At 40.2% G+C, this 20,773-nt stretch overlaps 2 long non-coding RNA genes across 4 annotated transcripts; one reads left to right on the forward strand and one right to left on the reverse strand.

The window, feature by feature from the left end:
* Positions 1-4,586: 4,586 nt before the first annotated feature.
* LOC116311180 lies at positions 4,587-10,208 on the reverse strand. Of its 3 annotated transcripts, XR_005608545.1 has the most exons (5): positions 10,083-10,208; positions 9,896-9,968; positions 9,009-9,091; positions 8,780-8,891; positions 4,587-5,075 (listed from the first exon to the last, which is right to left on the reverse strand). It is a non-coding gene; the product is annotated as an uncharacterized LOC116311180 (long non-coding RNA). The 3 variants fall into 3 exon arrangements; XR_005608544.1 differs by lacking the exon at positions 10,083-10,208 and having other exon boundaries at positions 9,012-9,091; positions 9,896-9,965; XR_005608543.1 differs by lacking the exons at positions 8,780-8,891; positions 10,083-10,208 and having other exon boundaries at positions 9,896-9,965.
* Positions 10,190-11,553, forward strand: LOC120433417. Its single transcript, XR_005608542.1, has 2 exons — positions 10,190-10,302; positions 10,505-11,553. It is a non-coding gene; the product is annotated as an uncharacterized LOC120433417 (long non-coding RNA).
* The last annotated feature ends 9,220 nt before the right edge of the window (positions 11,554-20,773 follow it).

Consider the following 20,773-nt stretch of genomic DNA (forward strand, 5'->3'; position numbering starts at 1 on the left):
GTGATGGGGGACATTCATTGTGCTCACTGGATGACATTCATTGTGCTACTGTAATAAAATGAGTCATAAGTGCGAGTTCATTCATCTGTAACAAGGTCTGTAGGCATTGTGCTTGACAGTTACTTCATTATCACAACCACAGGTGGCTGTGTTGAACTGATGGACTGACAACCGCTTCAACCAAAACACTTTTAATTTATTCATGATCCCTTTTAAATTTTACATTAAAAAAAAAACGTACTGGCAGGCTATGTTTTTTCTCCACTCTTCATTTACCTTCAGAAGTGAGGATGGGGTGGAGGCTGACATTTTAGAAAATATCAAAGATGGAAGCTGAAGTCTGGTTTTGTAGAGATTATGTTTTTGGTCTGTCAGGTATAAAAGGCAGTTATACACATTTATAAGTGCAGTTATGCACTTTATAATTACAATTATGAGGTTCAGTAACAAAGTGGATTCGTGGGTCTGTGCACACACATATTATGGATGGACAAGCTTGTGCACAGCATGCACCACGGGCAATGGCTGAGCACAAGATCAGTAGAGGCTGGGGTCTATCACACCATGGTCCCAGGTGCTGGCTGTGCAAAGATGCCCCTGAGACAATCCAGCACATAACAGCTGGGTGCAGGAAGAGAGAGGCAGGGGATAAGTGGAATGCCATAACCAAGTGGCTCGCATATTATACAGGAACATCTGTGCTGACTAAAGCCTGGAAGTCCCGAGGTCAAAACTGAAAAAAACGCCTCCTTGGGTGGTTGAGAATGACCAAGCTAAGATCCTGTGGGACTTCCAGATACAGACAGACAAACTAGTGATGGCTAACCAACCAGACATAGTAGGGATGGATGAGCAGAGAAGGAATGCCATAGTGAGACATATAGCTGTACCAAGTGATAGCAACATCAGAAAGAAGGTACATAAGATGTGGAGGGGTAAGAAAACAGTGTTCCCCATGCTAATCGAAGGACTGGGGCAGTGACCGCAAACTGGGCGAGTTGCTCCAGCAGATCCCAGGAACGGCATCTGAGATCTCCATCCAGAAGACTGTAGTCCTAGGAAATATGGTGCAGGACCCTCAAGCTCCCAGGCCTCTGGTAGAGTACCGAAGCTTGAAGGATAAAGACTGTCCACAGGTCAAGTAGGGATGTTTTAACAGTAACATCAGTAAAAGACAGCGACTATACAATCCAGATCCTACAGTAGAGTGGAAACAATAGTGAGTAGAATGGAAATAATGAGCCATCCCTGGTAGTCCAGTGTAGCCACTGATAATGACAGATGACCTATTACTACTACTACTACTACTACTACTACTATTACTACTACTACAGCTACTGAGCTGAGGATAAAGAGTGTGGCCATGTCAAAGTAATCCTAAAGCACTTGACTATAAAATCAAGGATGCTTATAGAGGAAGCCCCCTGTGGAAAAGTAGGTTAGAAGCCAAAGTCAGGGAAGACCAGAAGGATGTTAGTCAGTTAACTGAGATGCTACTAAGATAGAAATTAACAAACAAGGGTTCACAGCTCTGATCACTTGGCTCAAGAGATATGGAGTGGAATGACTGTCAGACACCTCCTGTATATGGATGACATCAAGCTGTCAGTGCGTAAAATGTATGTCATCATCACAGATCTCAGCGTCATGGTGAGTGATAGCTAAGCTGTACTTGAAGCGAAACCTCAATGTTTGCTGCCTAAATGAACCAAACAGCAAGCAAAAAGAAAAGCAAGTGAAAGACTGATATCTACAGTTTGATGAATTTAAAAAAAAGATGATTTATGGTCTTTTCTAGTGTGCAGACCTACATGTCATTTCAGGAATGCTTATATGGTTTGTTTTGAATAGCATAAATGAAGTACACTACCCAAGCCTCTGCTAGCTCACCCCCATTTAAAGTTTACAAGTTTGTTGTGTTTTTACTGGTGAGAGTTGCACCACACGGTTTGCAGTGCCAGTTGCCCTGCCTGCCCCCACCCCACACTGAAAGAAATTCTCTTTGCTGTACTGTTTTCAACAGTCAGATTGGTCTAACCTTACTGTACTAGTAGTTTACATTTCATTGGATCACTTACAAAGTCGTACTGCCTTTCTACACAACTTAATTAGTTCTGATTGGATCTCATCTCTCCAGGACACATTTTTTTTCTTTAATGAAAGTATCAGTGCATTTCATCATAGTTTTAGTTTTTGTGCATTAGTTTTGATTGGATTGTCTCATCTCTATTGGTCAAAGAAATGAACAGGACACAGGTTTTATAAAGCATATGAACTCCTAATGAACAACAAAATCAGCTGTGCCATTAGCCGATGTTGTCAGTGAGATCATTTCTCTATCTTTTTCTTAGTTTTCCAAATCACACAAACTCCATTGCCTTCATTTAAAAAATCAAGTGCATTAACAATTTTTTCATTTCAAAGAAAATTAACTTTTCAAGGCAGTTAAACATAATGATTCCGTCTTGTTGTTGTCCTGTGACACGCCTCTACAAAATCAGGTTGATAAAAATCTTTAAGAAGGGAGCAGGGTGTTCCAACTACAATCAACTCCTCAGCCTCCCTGGGAAAGTCTATGCCAGGGTGCAAAGAAATGAACATACAGGAGGAATAACTGGTGTTTTGTGGACTTGGAGAAGGCATAGGAGGCAGGTTGATTGCTAGGCCATTCGATCCCTATACAACCGCAGCAGCTACTGTCAGGGTAAAGCATATGAACATCCTATATGAACAACAAAATCAGCTGTGCCATTAGCCGATGTTGTCTGGCAGTGAGATCAAAGGTCCTCTCTAAAGATGAACTTTTTTCTTATTAAAATTTCCTCCAAATCACACAAACTCCATTGCCTTCATTTAAAAAATCAAGCTCTGTGATGTTAACAATATTTTTCATTTCAAAGAAAATGTAACTTTTGGAAACAAGATGGCTTTCACTCCAGGGAAAGTTCTGCTTTTAGTGAGATCGCGGATACAAGCGGCAGAAATGAGCTTCCTGTAGGTTTGGCAAGTATCCACACCATCCGGGAGGGGCTCAGCTCAGAGTGAAGATGAAACATCCAGATAAAGTAACAGGTTTTTGAACTGAGAGGCTGGAGGAGGTGGCTGGGAAGCAGTCTTGCTGAGCAGCAGAAGATGGATGGATGGATGGATGTAACTTTTGGAAACACTTTTCATCAGTCTGATCAAATCCGATGGTTTCCCACTTCAGCTCTGAGTGAAGATTAAAACTGATCAGAGCCAGTTTAACACAGCAGCTTGCAGAGCAGATGTCACTGATCAACCGAGTTGTTAAAAAAAGCCATGGACACTAACTTAACTGTGTTGTGAAAGCACTTACACACCACACACTCACACACATTACTAAACAGGATCAAAGCTGTTCCTAAATCCTTAAGGTGTATTCCAGATGCGTTAGTCACTCATGTGAGTCAACTTGTATTTGTTCCGTTTACTCCTAAACAGAGTGAGTCACACCAAAGTTGGCAAAGAAAACACATGCAAGTATTTTAGAACAGGAAATGGATGTACAGAAGGGCAGAAATTATATTTCTTGGACTGTGTGCATCAAGTACTTTCAGCAGCCAAGAGGAAATCATAGTCATTTGTGGAAGTGCTGGGTTTGTGAGGAATGTGTCTGTAAGAAGCACAGACTGCCGTTAATGCAGAGAGCAAAACATCTGAAGTCTGACAAGGCTGAGATGAGAACATAAAATAGCTTTCTGATAGAGAATGCCACAAAAAGATAGTTTTCTTCTTCTTGTTCAAGGATGATTTATTGAAATATAGCAAAAGTTCCAGCTTGCATCCAGCTGCTTCAGTTAAACTTTGGTATGAAACTGTGATCAGAATAAATTGCAGTAATGCATTAGCTTTTATCAATGAAGAAAAGGGCTGAATGTAGCTGAAACATAGCACAAAGTAACAGTGTATCAGTTGTTCAGTCTGTATAATAAGTATTGTTCTTAATATTGATTATTAGGCATCGTTATGCACCATCATCAGTTTAGTCTGAAATGAGGTGTTAAAACATGTGATCTCCACACAGTTAACAATCTTATAATATTGCATAAAACACACAGACAATATCCATAAATCCATGCATGAAAAAGGATCCATGTGAGCTTAATAGCCATCAAATATAATCTTGAAAAGGAATTCCCATATCATGGGAATCCCAGTAATTTCTGTCTCCATTGCTCACTTTTCTAAAGGAGGTAACTAAATGGAACAGACACCATGAATCTAGCAAGTAAGAAAGAAAAACAGGTCTTATCATCTACATCACTATAGAAAAAGTCTTAATAAAATAGTGTTAAAAAAAAACAAAGAAGAAGAAAAGAATTCACTTGTGAATATCAATGGATAATAACATAGAAATAAAAGGCAGGATAAAAATCTGGAAAGGATTCAGCTTTAAAAACAAAGGTAAATTTGCTGGGTAATATGTTTCTATGTAATATGTAATGTGTAGCATTTCCGTTATTTCACTCCAAGTAAATTCACAGAAAGACTTTTGAAAAGATAGACATAGAAGCACCGCGACGACCATCCACAACTCTTATACAGGGAAGACAGGGCATTTTTGATTGCTTTTTATTGCTTTTATTTACTCACAGGCACCCTATAATACATAGGACATACCATCCACAAAATTTATTTGAATAAAAGAAGTATTTTTCATTAAAATAATATTGTAGTAGTTAATAATTATACAAGCATGTTATGCTATTTGTACAGCTGTTTCGTAAAGAAAGTAACCGCACTCTTGGTTGGTTATTCACTGTCGTTTTTGAACTCTTCCTCGTCTCAGCTGTTTCACACGTACACTCTGTATTGAGAACTGCGAGGTGCTCGGCATCAGCTCTGTTCGGTTTCTTTATATACAGGAGCGAGACAGGCGGAGGCGGAGGGTCGGTGTGGTGCGGTCCAGTCCAGTGACTCAGCCGAGAGTCAGAGCCGCCGCGGTGGGTCGCGTGCGTCTCCCGGGGCGCGAGGAAACCGTAGTACAGGGCTGGGACGAACAAACAACCGCAAACTTAGAGCGACCTCACAAGGCAACAGAACCGCAGACTCTCCTGATAATGCAAACACAAGATAGTGGCAGGAAAAACGCTTAAAACGAGGCGCAGGGTGACTGGCAACAGGCCAACAAACTGTAACTCATCCATTCACAAGCCTTCTTTATTTGGGTGGGAAAAGTCCCTACACCTCCGGCAGCCATAACTCATGACTCATTTCCTATGGAAGTTGTTAGTTAGCTGTTTATGTAGTCAATGTGATAAAGGCAAAAAATGGAAGAGTTAAATCTTATTATTAAAGTACAAAAAATGGGAAGGAAAAAAATAACACTTGCAGCAAAAGCAGCTGTTCCCTGCAGTGAAAAACTTGTGTCAAGCCAGCCTCCACTTTGTTTTGCGCTCCTATGTATTCTATTACGGCAACTATTACGGCAAGACGTAAAAAAAAAAAAAAAAAAAAAAAAAAAAAAAAAAAGCTCTCGAAATCTGATTTCAAAATAAAAGCATTTGAAACCTAATTTCAAAATAATAGCCAACGTCGAGTGAATTTAGCTTTCACATTAACAGACACGTTAAGAACATAATAATAAATATCATTTAGTCTTGTTTCCACACTCTAATGTTAGATTCATCTGATTAGACCCTTGTACTCTTGTAGCACCCTGTCACTATCAAAGCCCATCTTCTTGTGCATTTCAAAGTAAAAGCCCTCTGAATTTTCATTTTTGAACTACTCTTTCAATGACTTTAGAATTTTCTTAGAAGGACAATTCATGTTTCCACAGGATAAGTGGAGTTTATATCGACAGTATACACCTTCACAGGGATGCCATGTCAATATCAAGACAGTCTGCCATTTAAAGATGCTGACTTATTGCAGAGTATTGGTGAACAAGATGAGGCCTGTTGTTTGTATTCCTAGAGTATTTAATTTATTTAATAAAATATCAGATTTGGTATTCCTATATCAATATAATATCGCCATGCAACATGCCATGAAACTATGGTGTATCATTTTTTTCCCCAACCCCTAAAATCTAAGATGAATGAAATCAAAGGCTCTCAACTGTAACAGCTGTCATGGTGCACAACGTACTCCTTCATGTTCAAAGTCCTCAGCATAGTCAAGGGTGTGTTGGAAGACCTCAGGCAGCTCAACTCTTTTGTCATGGACTGTGCAAACTAATGTTAAGCTGATTTTCCACTTCCCATCAGAGACTCTTGGCAGCCTTATTCTCACAATATAAACTCAGTGAATAAATGCATCTCACAACCCTCCCACATTCACAAAAAATCTTACAGTCTTTAAATTTTCATGCTCCTTGGGAAATCAGAGATCATGTCACATCAGAATGAATATAAATGTATAGCAGTGCACTAAGAGGATTGAGGGGGATTGAACCTTGATGCCAGTCCCCCAGTGGATGTCATTATGGCAGCTTCTTCAAAGCCCCAAGCCACTAACTTTGCTTTTCAATCATAGCTGTCCAACATTTAAAGTACTACAGCTACTATAGAATATTTTTTATCTAGTATATTATAAAAAATAAACCTCTATTTTACATATATTTCAGCAGTTTTCTTCAAATGTACCTTTACCTTGAGTTGATGCTCGGAAGTGTGTCTTGGTGAAGGTAAAACCAGTGCTATTCAGTGGACCTTGACTGATGAAAAGTAAACATGGCCTGCAAAATACTATGCTAGCTGTTAGTCATTGTCGCCCCTGTGCGAATATAGGAAGTTTGCCATCCTCTGGATGTGGTGAAAGTGAAAAAGAGCATGTCATTGACTGATTTCTAGTTTGATTCTATTGGCTGCCAGAGGAAAAGGGTTGGAGAAATTCAAGATCTTTGGTAGAGAGGCTTCATCCATCCACCAATGGGACTTTGCTGAACTTCTGACCTTAGTAAATCCTTCTAACAGTAAATCTCTTTTCTGCTCCCGCTCTTTCAACAGTGTCTCTTTCTTGCTCCAGGCAACTGCACTTCATATACATAGTCAAAAAGACAGGTCCTTAAAGTAGATTGGCAACAAGATTGGAAGTAGCTACATAAACCATAATTAAAGACCTGATCAAAGAGTCAGCGCGAGAAACCATAATTAAAGACCAAACTCCACAGCCACTTCGGAACAAATTCATTATTTTGTCACTGGGTTATAAAAACCTCATGTATACAGTCATCAGTCAAATCCTGTAATGGACACAAAGAAAAAAACATAGCCCAAAGGTCATACTCAAGGAGAACAATTTAGAGTGCAAGAGACAACAAGAAAAAAATAAAAGGAATATGAGGAAAACATAAGGGATGAGGAGAGAGAATAGCCTGCTACCACACATTTGAAACCGTTGGACTCTACTGTGCATCAGCACAGCAACATTGGCTAATACAATGGCTAATACACAGTGTTGGGAAGGTTACTTTTAAAATGTATTCCACTACAGATTACAGAATACATGCCCTAAAATGTATTTTGTAACGTATTCCGTTACGTTACTCAATGAGAGTAACGTATTCTGAATACTTTGGATTACTTAATATATTATCATGCTTTTTACAGCTACATGAATGTACTATAGCTGTGTGATTTATTACTATTATTGAAGGTTACTCGCCATTTTTGCAGCGATCTCATATTAAAACTATTCCGCGCTTATATAAAACAGGTCCACAGGACCTCTGGCTAATACATCGGGTTCCGTGTCATGCTCGAAAACTAGCTTTACTTTGTTGTCTGGGTCAACTTTGCTAGCGAGTGACAGAGAGAGGCATTGAAAGACTGTTCCAATGGAACTTATTGTTTATGAGGAAAACACGAACACAGTGTACAGTCGAGTCTTAATAGCTTACTTACAACTGGGCTCGTCAGGCACTCTTTGGCTTCAGTGGTTATTATTATATTTACATGCTTCCATCTCCCGTTTCTGGTCGGTGACAACTTTTCCACTCTCCTTTTCTCCCTCCTCGCGCTCACAGACACATAACGGATATGGCAGTCCATTCTCCCTGCAGCACGGACTACACTGCCCATGAGGCTACATTCTTTAAGGCTATGACTGTAACACTCTCCCTGTTGCCTTCATATTAAATAATTTTTTTGAATAATAATTTTAAAAAATATTTCTTCACGTCATTAGAGTTGACATGGGCCGCGAGATTGACACACAGGCATTAGAGCCTCTTAAAGTGTGTTTTGTTTGGGTTGCCACCGGCGTGGAAGAGGGCATAGCCTAACATATGAAACAGGAAAAGACTGTATTCTGAATACCATCTTTTTAAACTGTAACGGAATACAGTTACTCATATTTTGTATTTTAAATATGTAATGCCGGTACATGTATTCCGTTACTCCCCAACACTGCTAATACATTCCCTGTTACTACCTGAACTAGCTGTTAACTACCTCTAGCTCTAGCTGTTCTGGAGGTGGAGACAACTGCCATCTTTTCAGAATTTTGTAGTAGAGTTCTTTAACTGCCACATTTCCCCATATATGGTGTCTCTGGAATAACCATGCTAATTTCTTGGATCTAATAGAGTAGCATACTGAACATGTAATTCGGGTAATTATGCACAGTATTAATTAAACACAAAATGGCACCAAAAATGAAGGTCCACAAACCCTGCAATTCCTGTCTCAGTAAACAGGTGGACTGGATGTACACACATATCACACTCCTCCTGTATCACTGGAGGGGACGCAGGAAGCTCAGCCGCTTTGCCTGCCAAGTGTGCAGACCATTCAGCGTTGAGCAAGCTCACCATTATGTTTTCAGAAAGTATCCATTTTCCCACATGTGCCAAAGCAACAACAAGGTCTCCATGTGGTAGAAGTCCCCCAGATTCCGCTGGTAAGAGTTGGAGTATTTTGGAGCTGAGTCACAGGATGCATTGGGTTAACTTGATGAGCATCTTGTGATTTTGTGCACACACACATACATAGTGAATTAAATGTGCATGCATAGTAAAAGTACTCATTACAATGACTCACCACCTTGCAAAGTGTTTTGATGCGAGAACAGCACTGTAGGTCCAGGTGGTGAAAGAAAAACTTCTGCATAGCCGGAGGATGTTCTGTGTAACAAGCACAAATAGAATCCAGCTATTTTAGCCAACAGAGCAATGTTTCTGTTGGTTTAGAAGAATAATTGTCATACTTATCATCTAGTAATCTGTAATCCTACAAAGGTTTTTTTTTTCTTTTACTTAGGCCAACTTTATAGACAAAGACAGCTAAGTCTGAGGTGGTTTGGACATGTGCAGAACAAGGAGCCTAGAGCTGCCAGGCAAGAGCAGTTGTAAATGGACTGGTGTACTCTTGTACTTTAACTGAGCACTCAAAGTGCTTTTCACTGCAAGTCACATTCACCCATACACATACAGCTATATTTCTTGCTTTTAAACACTTTCTAACTACTATGCACATGCTCACACTCCAATGGATGCATTAGGGGCAACTTGTGCTTCAGGATTTTGCCCAAGGACACTCTGACATGCAGACTGGAGGATGGACCTTCTAATAAGTAGACCACCCGCCTGAGCCACCGACGCGCGCAATACAGGAAGACAAGGAGAATTCACTGATGTAGTGATAGACGACATGCATAACAGATGGTCTGACAGAAGAAGATAGGATGGCAGTGTGTCAAAGAAATCATTACCTATAACAGAAATTTGACCATGTTTAGCCAAATGGTATGAACATCCACTTTGCAGATGCTGGAATACAACAGATCCACCTTCTTTGTTTTTAAAAAATTGTGTTATTCTGCAGATTTTCAATCAATAGGATCTTAAAATCAATAGGTTTTAGAAAAACCCTTTACAACACAACCTAACAGTTTAAAAATCTGTACTTAAAATAACTGTTCCAATCACCCTGTGGCTTTCACTGGGACTGGGCGCTGGCAATAGCCAGTAAGGATTCTGGGTTTTGGCTTGCTCCTTATTCCTTAAGTTGGAAAGTGGTAGAGAGCAAGTGAGCAGCAGGGTTCCTTGCAGAGAGTGAGGAAGGTAAGTAACTGGAAAAACTTCACAGAAACAAAACTCAGCCTGAACTAGTCACCACTTTGATAGCTATAACAATCTGGCAGCAAGCGGGCGATGAGTTGGTCCTTTGATGTGCAGGAGGTTGATGAGTGGATGAGAAGCAGGTGTGTCTGCCAGAATCCAGCCAGGTCTGTTTTGAGGACCTTCAGAGGGTCCTGACAGGCTGGTACGCCCTCCTATATACTCATACCCGGTGGGAGAACAAGTGGGAGAGAAAGACAAGAGGAAGAAAGAAGGTAGGGGACACTGGAATGTGAGGAATCATAACCCATACAATTTGAAATGGTCAGGAAATGTTACATTGAGCACCATGATAAGATGACAGTCTTATTTAAAAAACTGCAGGGTTTACATATATTTTAGGCCATTTTGGTCTTTAGTTTCACCTTGGTTCCCTTAACAAGAGTCCACTGTGTTTCTTTTTTTTTTTTTTTTTAGGTCTTCTTTGGTTCTCGGTTTGAGTTCAGAGTCACCACCTCTAACCTCCTGGATTTCGCTTTGATAATGTTGGATGCCTCTAGCTATGTCTTAGCCATTTGTTAGCTAAAACCTTCACTGAGATACACAAACACTTCAAAATTTGTGAGCTACATGTATATTTATGGATTTCTGAGATTGCTCAAGGACCGATTGATGGATGGATGGATAAGATGACTGCTGGTGCAAAATCCAAAATCATTTCTGGTTTTCAGTACTCTTTCCTGCCACACTGTATTCTGCAGAATGTATCACACTTTTTTTAAAAGGTATTTGCAGTTGTACTTTTTATTAACTTCCAACACTTTTACGCTGTGCAGAGGTATAAGCACAGTTTGACCATCTTGATATATTTGTTATGAAAGCAGTCCTGTGTTTTCACTTCCAGAAGCTCATCACCAGGAACTGCAAAGATGGTTCTTAGATTTGTCATCCTGCGATGTGGCAGACAATATATTACTGCTGTCACTCATCAAGCTACTGCAAAAGTACACGGCACATTTTTGTGGAATGCTTTTTCCTGTTGTAAATTATTAACCATTATAACATGAATCAGTGGGTGTTGACCTCGGGACTGATTCATACTTTTAAAATGTGCAGGGGGAAAATATTTATCTGCTCGTTCAGTAACACTGCTGGTTGGAGGTGATTTTTCTCATTAAACTGTGTTAGCTGCACAGGCTAATCTCAATATTAATTCATTAATAGGTTGATTTTAGGATTGAAATGGAGAGCAATTACATAACTAAAACTGGCATTCTTGAATAGTAATTAATCAATTAGCCTTAATATTAATGCCAGTAAATTGTCGTGGGTTTGATGCATGACATGAAAAACCTGATTTGTTTTCACAGCAGTTTGACTCGGTGTCAATACTGCCCGTCCGTAAATAAATGTAAATGAACTGATATTTCAACTATGTCAAAAGGAATTACAAGGATATGCACTGTCCATTTAATCTCAGCTGTGGCGAATATAACTGGATCTATAATAAAAAATCTGTGTGTGCACAGTTAGTGTTTGAATTGAATACCAGCACTCAATGCTACTTATCTGAACTGAAACCTGTATTTTTTTCACCTGCTAACATTGATACTATTTACTTATTATTTGCACTATATGTTGCCGATATTTGAGTTTGATCCTTTGCTGTGATGAACCTAAGTAAAATGGAAGGAGCCACATGGTGGCAGTGTCCACAAATACTGTCAGCTTGTCTCCAGTGTCCACATGAGAACAACTCTTGCTTGTGGCTTCCCTGTTTACAAGGTGATTGCACCTCCAGCTAACAAGCTGTGTCTGCTGTGACAAAATTTCACTTTAAAATCTCTGCAAAATACAGATGGCAACCCAACTGGCACCTGGCCAGTTTTCCAGAAATCTTGAAATTCCTTCCGCTGTTATGCTTGAGTCACCGTGACTCTTCTGACAATCATCAATCAGCAGAGAGGTCACTTGAACAGCTATTTAATGGTTCACGTTGCTAATTTGAAACAGTGGTTAAATCCTCCCACAGCGGTGGCTTTTAGTCATTTTTTATCGCATTTTGTTGCCAAGAATATCTGGAACATTAAACAAAATAAACTGAGGGAAAGATCAGCAGCCTGAATATGAGTGATAACGGCGATGAGTAATGATGACTTGATTGTAAAGCAGATGCAATAATAAAATGTATAAAAAAATATTTTGTTAACGGCAGGAAGAAAAGCATCAGTGTTCTGTTTGTTTAAGTCATAAAGCAACGCTCTCGTAGACAGGTGCTCCGCTACCTGGGCAGCAAGGGAAACTCCACAGTTCCAACGGATGGGAATAAGAGACTCCTCTTTATCTGCTCTGTTGACATAACCTAATCCAGTTCTTCTGTCTTGTCAAAATTCTGGCATTGCTTCGAACAGAACGGGTTTTTTTTAATTTAGAGAGAAGTCATTGTGTTTTTTTTAAGTATGACAAATACGTGTGTATGTGAAATAGTCCACATGCTTGTGTGTAACAACCAGAAACAGGAGAAACAGCTGAAGTTGGGATTGAGTTACTTCCTGTAAAAACAGACCACAATGTTTGGTCATCTGAAGTGCCTCCAAAAGTCATCAGATTATCTGGCTTTGCCAGATAGTACGGTGCTTTCCACCTACTAATGCAGTATAAGTCACTGGCCCTTGACTAACCAGAAGCACTACAGCGATGCCTCTGTGCCGCCTGCAGGCTCCACATGACAGATGTTGTTTAGAAGTTGACCAGCCGGCTCCCAGCTATGACCTGCTGTTGTCCTGGTGCAGAATGACGCAGGTATTGCACAACATTTTCCTTGGTTATGACTGTGTGACATCACCAGCTCCTATTAATCCTCACTTTCCCAGTTGCCCTGACGCATGACACGCACTCGAACGATTGCACTGTTATGTGTAAACACCACAAACAACTCAAAGAGCGCATGCATACACACACGGACCTTCGCTGCCTCAGGTCCTGCTGTATCTACAGAGGCACCTGTCGTACATGACGTCACGTGTGAGTCAGGTGAATGCATCCATGCATGCATATGGGTGTGAGTACAGGCTCCTACTGGCTGTGGGATGTTTGCATAATCAGCACAGCAGCACACCTTGGTCACAAGGTAAACTTTCCACTGTGTCAGAAAAAAAGACACTTTTTCACACTTGAGTAGTCCGAGAATGGCCTACTTTCAGAGAAAGGAGGTAAAAAGGAGGTAAAAGGTCACAAAGAGAGCTGGGAGGGTCTGACTGTACATGCTCTTTGCATATGCAGTGAGTAAAGGACTTATTGTTACTTTAAGAGAACTTTAAGAGTCTTTTTCACTGTATTACAGCAGTAGTTAGTAGTTAGTAGTTACAGCAGATCTCTGATGATCTCTCCTGGACTGCAAATACCACTGCGGTGGTAAAAAAGGCCCAGCAGCGTCTCCACTTTCTGAGAGTGCTCAGGAGGAACAACCTGGAGGAGAGGCTGCTGGTGACATTCTACAGAGCCACCATAGAGAGCATCCTAACGTACGGCATAACAACATGGTATGCAGGGTGCTCAGCTGCAGACAGGAAAGTACTGCAGAGGGTCATCAACACAGCCCAGAAGATCACTGGCTGCTCTCTGCCCAGCCTGGAGGTCATTGCAAACTCTCGGTACCTCAGCAGAGCTGGCAATATCATCAAGGACCATTCTCACCCCAGCAATCAACTGTTTGAACTATTACCATCAGGCCGACGATACAGGTCACATAAAACCAGGACAAACAGATTCAGGGATAGCTTCTTTCCCAGAGCTATCACCGTTGTAAATAAGCACAAAAACAATTGAACCTGCTTAGCCATACCATACTGTCACTGTCATTATATTATGCTGCTATTCATACTGTCATACTGTCATTATATTAATGCTGCTATCCTCTAAATATCATACTTACTTTTGTTTGAGTACTTACGTTTGTTTTATTGTACCTTTTATATTTTACATTTATATTTATTATTGCATTTTGCACCAAGGGAGTGGCACTCCAATTTCGTTGTACCCTGTACAATGACAATAAAGGCTATTCTATTCTAGTTCTTAAACTGTGACTCTCCAGCTGGAGTATCATAGGACGAAAGGCAGGGAGACTGATCTATTGCTTGGCTAATATAGAGGGGCAGGCAAATATTCACACTCACATTTACACCTATGGCCAATTTAGCAAACTAACATTCATGTCTTTGGATCATTGGAAGCCAGAGTACCTGGACAGACATGCAAACTCCATACATAAAGACACTAGCCAGCTGGTGGATTAGCACCCAGGATTTTCTCACTTTGAGGCAGTGCTAACCACTGCGCCACTGTGCTGGGAACCATTTATATCAATAGACCAATAATATTGTGTCCATAATTCTTTCCACCGTATATTTGGACCAATGCTCTGACATGGTTGTGACACATTACAGTAAGCTGGGATCATGGAATCACTGCCTTCTCTTAGGATGCAGCAAACTGATCCCACTACTTAGCTTGGCTTATTAGCTGGCTAATATTTGAGTGAGTCCCATTCGATACTAAGCCTAAAACCAGATAAATCCATCATTTCATGTTGAAAATCTACAAGTTAGTTGTTTGTAATAAAAATTTCCTCAAGGGAATACATTTATTTGCTTTCTTGCTGAGATTTAGATGTAGTCTATAGAAACATGTAGTTAGCATAGCTTTTGTCTATGGAACCAACTTACCTAGTGACTGCCAGCGTAGGCTCCAGCACCCCAAAGACCCTGAATTGAAGAAAATGGAAGGAACTTTAATTATGTACTAATTGACATAAGTAAAGTAAACTTATCAACTGTTTTCTCTCTGTTTCTAGTACTTGTACTAAGCTACAAATGTTAATAGTTGGTTGCAGCCATACTTTAAGGACAGAAAAACGTAAACACTCTGTGGGGCTCGTCCGGGATTGTTTGGACATTTCATGCTTATCAGTTTGTTTGAGGGGTCCTATTGACTCCCTTTAGTAAGTGTGTTTCAGCTGGGTGGCTATGCCCATCACCTTTTGTTGTTTTGCAATTTGTTGTGTTTGGTGGTTATCCTGGGTGGGGGTACGATTAACCTTTAAAGTAATTAAATTAGGTAGGTAAATAATTTTACAATATGAAACTTGGCTAATTAACTATAAAACCAAAACACCATGTGTGTGCATATGTATTAGGAGGAACACAGAGGTAGTGATTGCATAAAACATTTGCAGTTCACCTCCCATGAAATCGTGTTAATTTTAGAATTTTTTTGTGTGTGTGTTCATTTCCAGTTGCTGTTTAGCTAGAATTATGCAACAAAACTACTTGGTTAGATTTAGAAAAATCTCATCTCCTCTCAGGATATTATTTTGGTTAGTAATTTTGGGAGCTTAAGCCAAGGTAGAGGGGTTAGAGTTAATAGTTGGTTGCAGCCATACTTTAAGGACAGAAACGTAATCTATTACTTCCCATCACCTTTTCATACCCACGTTAACATTTCATGCTTGGTTGTGGAACATTTCATCCTATTACTTCCCATATTTTATACCCACGCGCTGCCTTGACACCACTGGCTAGAGGTGATGATTGAATAAAACATTTGTCAGCGTAATTGTCCTGCTTGAAAATAGCAACTACATTTAAATTTGATGCGTAATTTTGGGAAGTCCAAGGTAACAAGTTACATCCATATGTGATTACTGACAAGTTTTGAGTAAAACTACATGTTTGATGCGAGGAACAACAAGCATCCATATATGACAAGTTTTGAGTAAAACACAACCAACACCTTCGGATGCCTTGTGTACAACTGGAAGATGTCAGCATTTTTGGCCAAATGAGCGTTTGATGTCCTGAGATAAAGAATGGGATGTTTCACAGTGTTGACCACATGATAGAAGGCAAACTTTACCCACCAACAACAAGCTCCCCTCTGCTTGCCACAATGAGCAGTGCATTGCAAGTGCCACGTCAACACGGTGTCATGGTGTCTATTTTAGACTGTAGGAGGACTTGCGAAAGGGTAGCCAGCACATTAAAATGTAACGCCAAGTGGTCCTGCCCAAGAATCAGTTTGTGGCAGCTAAATATCAAACTACAGGCACACAATGCAAATTGCTTTAGGGTTTTTCTTTGAACGTCAAACAAATCATAGAACAGTGACGTATTGGCCGAGCATGTTAATGTTAAAATGATTCCTGGATGCCGCACCAGCTGTGATCCGGACTCTTTTTAGCTAGTATTTATAGTGAGTCAAGTAAAGTAAACTTGAGACAGGAAATAGAAATCAACACACTTTACATGAATACACATCATTTCCTTTGCAAATACTGCAAATCATGCTTTTTTCTATTTCTGTATGTAGACTTACTTGGGTTTGACTTTGGCTTTACTTTCTTGAGCTATAAATGAATGTTCAATTAGAAAATTAAAACAAGGAATAAATAGGTATATTTAAAAATAAATAATAAACTCATGGAACTTTTTTTAAATCAACTATTTAAAAAAGAATTACTGAAGCTCTAATAAGGTGATTTTTTTAGTGCTAGCTGCAAAATGAGCATGAAGTTTAAAATTAAACTATTCTGTTTGCCAAATGCTAATTTTCTCAATGAGAATTTTTAAAAACTTTGGATGCCAGCTATCGTGTTACCTTGTGAGTGGCACTGCTGGGTGGTGCTTTCGCAAAAATATTGCTAATGTTCTGACAGAAATTGCTGGCTCTGACCTTAATGTGCTAAAATGAAACTGAAGGGATGATTTATTTCTAGTATCCTAAAGTCTGAAGTCAAGGATATACACTTTAAATTCTAATGATGGTAAATGAGAGCACTTGTCACACCCCTTTTCATAAAGCCTCTTTTAACTTAATGGTCATTTCATGCAAAGTGGTATCATCCTAAGGAGAATTTTTTTGGTTTTACTTGAAGAGGTTTTGATAAATCCACCTTTGTCAGTTGTGCTGCTTTCTCGATGGGATTTTGCTTGTTGTATTGAAAAGACTGAATAATTTGATTGAAAAGATTGGATCTTCTCCAAAACAATATCCTGCTTACTCTGGTTATTCTATAGACCTCCCTGTGATTAGTTTTAACATTATTAGCTGAATAAGTATTTACTCTTAAAAAGCATCAACACCAAAGAAATGTCCACCCATCTGTTTTCAGTGTCTAGTCCTGTCACATGATGTTGAATAGCCTGGATGTTCCTCTTGAACATAGCTTGGTCATCATCTTTGATATTCATTCTTGACTTTCTAGCAAGGGGAAGTTTGTGTACAAGAAATATTATTATTTTTTTTCAATTAGAAATAAATGGCATAAGCAAAACATTTGTGGAAAAGAAGACTATGAAATGAATGAAAAGCTTTCTTCAGAGTGAGAATTGAATAAATGACTTTTATCTCGGAATTTGTTTTCCCAATTGCAGTAATATGTAAGGACTCTGACAGGAGCACTACCATCTATGAAAACTGTTCCTATATCTATGTATGTATGCATGTGCCATGTGTGGTGCACTTTTTTGCTATTGTAGCACATCTGGGTTTGATTGTGGCGATAGTAGTCTAATGTTTCAACCATGTTTGCTGGGTGTGGTTTTCAAACAGTGTGCTGAGGCTCAATGGTGTCCTTTGAGACAAGTAAAAGTGTCCCTAAAAATTCAAAAGTGTTCTGTATGAACTTTCAACCAACTATATCAATACTTTGTATGAACTCCTTTCTTCTAAAATAAGTAAATAAATAAATTCTTTAAAAAATGTAGTCAAAGGTAAGCCCAGTCTATGAATGCACTTGCTGGTGGTAATAAAAAAAACTATCATTTATAACTGTAAGGAGGCTAAAAAGGGGGGAAATGGACCACTTTTCGACCACAACTACCCATCACTAGCGACCAAACGAAAAGAGCAAATGTGTTGCGAAAGGTACTTGTCTTTTGGCTTTGCCTTCATCATACACATCAACAGTCCTCAATCTGGGGGCGTAATCTGTCGGGAGAAGCTGACTAACATGGTGCCACAAGCTAAGGAGGAACTAGAAAACCAAATGTCTTTTCTTAAAGAAACTTTGCCTATTTCGAAAGAGCACTGGATCTAAACCAGAGCCAGCAAGACCATGTTGGCCAAAGTGCCACGTTTCATGCTAGATGAGTGGTGATGCTAGCTTAAAAACATATTCCAGTTGTCATGCTTGGGCTTGGTGACCCCTTGAAAAAACACTGACAATGAAGCTACTCTGTGCAGATAAAAACCCAGGTATGGCATGAAATGTTCTTTCCTTTGATGTGATTTGCCACAAAAAAGTCAAAACTACTGGTCTAGTGGATCATTCAGAATCACATAACAGTGGTTCTAGAAGGGCATGTTAATGCGTGTTATATTTAAATGGTGTGAATAACAAAATAAAATTCTAGGCAATGACAGTCTTACAATCTTAGAAAATAAAACCTAAACTGTTCAGTTGAGACAGTGATGTGAAACAAATAATTGAATTCCCCTTATCCTGTTGATAATAATCCTCCACACTCCAGCAGTTAATTGTTTTAATAAGAGTTGAACTGCAGTTGACTTGCCCAGGAGACCCTAATGGTGGACCTGTTGTTAGCCTGGACGATGCAACAGAGGCCCATCTGTTCTGCTCCTGAATGATCATAAGGCCAGACTGAAGCATCTAAATATAGAAGGGCCAAATTAAATTCAAATGACTCAGATGCTTGATGACTGAGACGAGTGACTTATTCCTCCTCAGTGCCCTGCTTCAGTCAGTCGGTGCACTGCCTGCCTTTGAGCATACATGCAAGCCCGGAGTCACTTATTCCACTCTGGGTCACCTCTCAAACCTTCTAGTGTTAGAGGAAGGAGGTTGGTGGTATGGGATGGCGGGGGTTGTGGGGGAGTGAAAGGAAGACGGGTGGAGGGAGGGACGACAGAAAGGCTAAATCAGTTGGCCGAGGAGAGGAAGCTCTGTCATATCCAGGAGGAAGTGTGAGTCAGTCGTTGTACATTCTTCAAGGCTGATTCAGCGCTGTACAGGAAGTGGGAAATGCTTACTGCTGGGCTTTAACACCAGGAGGGAAAGAACCTCGTCTGGAGCGGTGTAACTGTAAAAATTGTCCCCAGTAAAAAAAAAAAAAAGAAAAAAGGAAAAAATTGAGAACACACACGTGTAATATTTTGTGCACGGAAATGACTCACTCATTGCTTACAAGATCGAAGGAGGTGGCTGCCACTCAAAATAGATTTAACACAGACAACAGAAAGGAGAAGAAAGACTGTATCAAGAGGGAGAGCGGCAAAGAGCTGTCAGAGAATAGGAGGGCAAAGGGTAGCGCTCTGGGTCTTCCTCTTTTTCTTTGCTCCCCAGAAATCTCCCCTTCCCTCTCCCATCACTTCTCAGATTTCACAGTTCCCGCTATAGCAATTTAACTCCTTCTGTTCCAGTAAAAAAAGCCTTCAGTTTCAGCTACATCCCAGTGCTGTAAGTCACTCAGAAGGAGGAAGTGAAGGTCTGGCAAAGAGAAGGGCTGAAAGCTTGCTTAATTGTGTCACTAATACGTCAGTCTACGTTTGTTCCAATCGAGTTTGAACTTTGGTGTCACTCAGCTGAGGTTTTCCAGGTTGTGACCTATATTTCAGTTCAAAGCCAAGGTTGATGACATCATGGTGGCCATGTGGGTGGCGGTGGTGGTGAAGGGGAAAGAGGTAGTTGTTTATAGGATGTCTTCCCCCATTTATACACCCATGGACAGTCTGTCCCACCCAGACTCTCATGGTCACTGCCCCCGTCCTCGTGATAAAACGCTAGCTTATCACCAGTTTCCATTCAGCTTCTTAGTCCTTATGTAACGTCAACCCAGGGAGGAAGTGCTGTCCGCTGTGAATGAAGAATGTATCTGTGTGTGTGTTTGTGCTGAAAGAGCAAGACGACGCGTGGAGTGGAACGAGTTTCCACATGACAGAAAAGCCTCCAAACATGTATGACAGTGGAAAAAGTGTGCTCAGTTGATTAGTGCACACACACACACACACACACACACACACACACACACAGCTCAAATGGTTCCCAAACTCTCTCACACTTCTTACAAACACATACACACACACATCACTCTCACACTGTGTCTCTGTCTCACACAAAACCATGTTGTATTGTACGGGTTGTTGCTAGGAGACAAATTCCAAACCTCTTGAAACAGAGGGACTTACTCCTCATTTCTAAGCCGGTATGTCGGGAGAGAAAAGGGAGAGTGAAGGAAAGGGGCAAAGAGGGATGGGGATGAGGAATGGGGGCTCTAAGAGACAAGAAAGCAAGTCTCCCAAGCACAAAAGCTTTCGCTCTCAGCAGGAAGAAGTCCACAGACTCATCAGTCTCTTGCTTTGACATCAACTCTGCTTCTCAAAAGATCCTACAGGGAATGGCGATACGCATCCACAGTATCGCTGGTGCAAAATGGCTCTGCAGCACTCTTCTTCACCTTTGCAAAATGAAACTATTTTTATGGAGGAACATGAGAGTGACAGCTGCGGCCAAAAAGACTTTTAGGATTCATAGAAGAAAATGTAATTGGGGTCTGATGTATTTTGGAATCGATGTCTCAGGATAGAACTCAAATCTAAACCATTGTATTAAATCCCACCATCCGTTTGTATAGCTATAGCTTTACTAAGGTTCATATACTAGTTGAGAGGAAAAAGCCATAATTTCAAAACTGTATAAATGCCAGATATTCATTCATGTTTCTGGGT

Source organism: Oreochromis aureus, linkage group 16 (assembly GCF_013358895.1).
Source record: "Oreochromis aureus strain Israel breed Guangdong linkage group 16, ZZ_aureus, whole genome shotgun sequence".
Classification (NCBI taxonomy): Eukaryota; Metazoa; Chordata; class Actinopteri; order Cichliformes; family Cichlidae; genus Oreochromis; species Oreochromis aureus.